Raw genomic sequence first — 4985 nt, 5'->3', positions numbered from 1 at the left:
GTGAAACTGTAGTCGGTAGGAGGCCAAATAGGTTTCACCGGTAGGACTTATCAGTTTTACTCCTGCTCCAGCTTCTCGCTTGGATTTCGAACCATCAAACCTTAATGTCCAAGTCTGATTTAGGTCGATATCCTTACTAGTTGCGATTCCTGGGCTCATCATTTCATTCTTTTCTTGCTCAGAGGGCCTTTTTTCAGGAGCTTCGGGGAAAGCGGTATTTTCTTGCCTAAGAGTATGGGCTTCTAGCACCTTTGGATGTCTCTTCCATACTTGATTTAGTGCTACTCTGCATAAGGAACATGTTATTTCTGAATGGGCAGCATTGTGAACTCTGCACCAGTCGGATAGGAGTAAGTCCTTAATAGAACTCTGGCAGTCTAGATGCTGCATTTGCTCTGCCTACTAGCAGAAAAAGTTTTTAAAACTGCTGAACAACTCGTTCTCTTCTTGTGATGGCATCACCTTATCATAATTCTCTATAATTCCTTCCAGATTCTGAACTGGATTTGAGCATTGTACCAACAAAACTTCGTTTGTTGAGCCCATGTCAGCCCTGTAAGTGCCCATATATGATTCTAGAAATAGGGTCTCATTGGCCTGGTTATATTCGGTAATCATCAATTTAAGCTTAGGTTCAGACTCAATCCGGATTTGATTCGCCACACCTCTCCATGGTAGCCACATATGGGTGAAACTGGAATGCAGCTAGCCGTTGAGGACGCGGGTCCAGTCTCGGCTAAGCAACATGCCATATGCTCCTGGGATGTCCACTACCTAAATATCAATATACATCTGGATGTGCGGATCTACTGTCAACTGCATATGAATATTATTCAACTCACCCGCCACAGTCACTTCAGACTTATCTAGTTGAGTAACTTTTCAGTTAGTCTTGGTGGGGGTTAGGCCTAGAGCAGTGCATACAGATAGAGGCATAGCATTAGCTGAAGCCCCTAAATCTATTAGAAAATTGTGTAGGTTCTTACCAAAGATTCTAAGCGTTAATAGGAAAGGTGGGGGTTCTAGCTTCTCGGTGAACAAATTGATAGTAGGTTCGGATGAGAGTGTGTCATTGTTCATGATTGAGATATCCTAAGTTCTTCCCCGTGCACGCACTCCAAAACCAGTCTCCATGAGCTGATCATTTAAAAAATCAGGTTGTGCAGCATAATTCACTGTTGCACCCCTAGGATTTGTTGGTCCTCTTACTTCATTGCTGACCTTCTGGGGTTGCTCCGGTGGCACTCTTTGTCCTAAGTTCACATCGGTTCCTTTGGGCTGAACAGGTGAGGACGCCTTAAGGCTGCTCAAAACCATATCTCTGACCTCAGAAACTTTCATCAGCTCGGCAAGGGACAAACTGATTTTGATCTTCCTAAATTCGTTTGCTACCAATTGGCCTAGTCTAGTAACTTTTGAGTGGCTAGATGGTTTAATACTTGGGCCCTGATTTGTGGCAGCAGTCGGCTAACTTTGGAAAATAGGTACTCTTGGAGAAGCTTGTGTCTTTTGCGGCCGACTTTGGCTCGCAAACTACTGTGGTGCCTTAGGATAACTTGGGTTGTTATTGGCATTTTGATTTGGAGGAACTTGAATATCTTTTGGAGGCGTGGAAGTAGTATAAGGGCCACTATTGCTGTTCTGGTTGTTATTGTTGTTATACCCTCGGTTGCCGCGTTGGTATTGCTGAAATGCATTCACATCAGCGGGCTCGTTTGGGTCTGCCACCTCATTTTCGTCCTGATTAGGGAAGAAAAATGGGGGAATATAGGTTGTTAAGACAAGTGTTGTATTGTACCTTGGTGATGGAACTATCTCAAACCCGGTGGGAGGAAGCGTTGGTTGAGGCATTGTGTTCTCAACCTCTCGCTGGAATATATTAGCTGCCACCTGAAACTCATCACATTGCAGCTCTGAGTGCTGGTTAGTATTATGTAACCTGCACCAATTAGATAAAGCCGCCTCTGCCAAAAATACCCTATCTGTTGGCCTGTTTTCTGGTGTTGGTGGGTTATCCAACGGAGTGGGGACTCCTCCATTGTTAGGACGGGTGTTCCATGTCCTTGTAGGCCTTTGATATCCTTGGTTCTGATACTGATTTTGTTGCTGACCTTGCTGCCGATTTCTCTGATTATTCTACAGTTGATTATTCTGATTTCGCAGATAAGTGACTTCAGAGGAAAGTTTCTTCATTTGCTTGGTCAATTCCCGCATCTCATCCCTCTCCTCCTGAGTTCTAGAAGATACTGCTGTATTTTGCAGATATATGGGTTGTTTGGGAGGGATTTGAGATATAGGCGGTCCCGGATGGAGCGCCAACTGATTTGTAGGTTGCTGGGGCTGATATGTCAATTGCGGGATCGGGTTCATGATAGGCGTTTGGTGAGCCAAAGCCTGACTGATTTCATGAATTTGGTTAGGCATAGCAGGGGGTCCTAATTGCAGCAATGGTCCTGCGATGTTTTGGCCTAGTCCTTTACTGATCTCGATAGCCTTAGCATATGCTTCAGTTAGCGTGGTTGGTGCAGGTTGGGACTGTCGGACAAACATGGCTGTTAGATAATCCAAAGTTGAATAGTAAATCTCTCTTGCTGAAGCATCACTTACCACATATGGGTTTTGCAACCGGGTAAAGGCTTTGTGGAGTCTGCTGTTGAAGGAACTAATTGGCTCATGTCCCTGTCTTTTGACTTCTACGAATTGTCCATACAACTTTGTGGGGGTTATAGGAATACCATACTTTCTCGTAAAAGTTGTCTTCAGCTTTTCCCAAGAGTCAATAGAAGATATTGGCAAGTGGATAAACCAGTAAAATGCGTCTTCCCCTAATGAATAAGGGAAAAGTCTACATGCAACGTCTGCATACTCAATCTGTCTATTGCGTAATGCATCTTCAAATATTTTGATATGCTTTTCTGCTATTTTGTTTGGATCATTTACGTGAAAAATAGAACAAAACCTGCCCGAGCTCTTGGGCATATCATGGTAAGCTGCAAAAATTATTGGTGACGGATTGTCCACCAACCAAGTTGCACCATTTGGGGCAGGTGGATTATGCGTCATCTGTGGCTGATTTAATGGAACTACAATGGGAACTGGAGTTGTAACAACTGGGGTCGGGAAAACTGCGCTTGCTGGGACAACAAACTGCTGGTCTGAAGAACTGGGCTCACTGGGGTCTGCAACCCGACGATAACTTTTACGCTTGTAGAAGTGAAATCCAGCAAATCTTTCCCGTTCTGGGCTAGACCTCAGGACTCTTTCGAATCTCTCCGGAGAGAAAGATCCAATTCGTTCCAGCGTGAGCTATTTTTAATGTTAAATCTGCTGATGTAGTGCAAGAGCAGGTGCAGGAGCTAAATTAGCTTCTTCCTGTTCTTTTTGATTTTGTGCGTCGATGCGATCAACAATATCCTGTTCTTCTTCGAGGACAAAGCACATTCGAGACCAGTCAGGATAATTTCTTTTTACAGACCATGCCAAGCTATAGAACTCAGTGATAAGGTTCTCTTGTTTGTCGTTGAAGTTCAAATCTGGCTATATCACTAGTTCGGGGTCTCTTCCTGGTTGAGGAGGATTAATGGGTAGACCCATCTCTTACCATATTAGCGGACTGGAAAGAAAACTGTCGGATTTCTTTAAGAATTTGCTTGTGAAGGGCAACAATCCTTTGTCTGTCCAGATTTTCCTTGATCACCGTCTCTATCTGCAGACCCTTTTCTTCTTCTTGATTAATAGTGTGACTTACTTGTCTGAAGTGAGGATGATTTGTTTCTGATTTCCAAGCAAGTGCTCGTAACTGATTTGCAATATATGACTGATTCAGTCCTTGACCAGGCTATTCAAGGGGCAGATCGAACAGGAATTCATGCAGTAATACCATACTGCATCATATGGCCCTCCTTCTAGTGCCAATTCTATTTACGTGTCTAAAGTCGCATCGCTGCAAACTCCATCCGACCAACGCAGAATAGAATGTACTCGCTAAGTATCCTATCCTCTCTTGAGATAAGGAAATCCCTAATGCTGTTTTTCGTTTGATCAAAGGGGACGACCTCAAGGTTTTGATTGTCAGGTCTTGACTGCGGGATTACTCAGTGGTTTGATGTGTTTTGCTGGAAACCAAAGGGGACTTACGGTGAGATGGGCAATTGTTGGATGAGTTCCCTAAAATTCTAACAGTCTCGTTATCGGTTGATTTCAATTGGATCGATACTACTTCAGCTGGACTGTGGGGGTTTCTTGGTTAAAAAAAAGGAAAAAGAGGGACAGGGAAAAGAGATACAGGAAATCTAACTAATTAACCAAGATAGCATATTCAAGAAAAACAGACAGACACCTCCAAATAACCAGATTAAACACCATCAGCTATTTAAGCACAATGTTTGTAAGAATCTAGTGCGATCTTCAAGGGAAAATTAAGTTTTCATGCTATTAAACATAACTTCAGAACTTTAACATTCATTCACTAAGTGTTCAATAACTGAACTAAGCATATGAGAAGGTTCAGATTAACCATGCAAAAGGAATGACAATCAGTCAGTCCCTAATGGTATGAACAACGAGGATTCTATCAGATGTTTATCTAGAAAATGCTATAGAAAAATGAAAGACATAAGAAAATAATTTAAATGGTGAAGAAGGAGACCATGCACTCACAATGAAATAGAAACAGCCTTAACTTTGCATTAAATCCTGTGTAAATTTCGCCAGAGCTTCAACAACAATCCATGAACTTCTTACAAAATAGGGGAAAACCAGTCCCTTTAAATAGGCTTCCAAAAATAGATGAATGGCCAAGATCTAAATTAAACAAGTGGCCTAGATTCATCTTTACAAAAGGTACCCATACCCATAAATTGAGGGTAAATATCAACAACCACCCAAAAGGGAGCTATAACTACCCAAAAAAGGTAATTAAAAACTATCTATAATAAATCAAAAAGTGCACATGCACAAAGTTTAAAACTTTTAAAGTTTTTAGC

The sequence above is a fragment of the Cryptomeria japonica genome, chromosome 3 (assembly GCF_030272615.1).
Source record: "Cryptomeria japonica chromosome 3, Sugi_1.0, whole genome shotgun sequence".
Lineage (NCBI taxonomy): Eukaryota > Viridiplantae > Streptophyta > Pinopsida > Cupressales > Cupressaceae > Cryptomeria > Cryptomeria japonica.
This window is presented reverse-complemented; position numbering follows the sequence as displayed.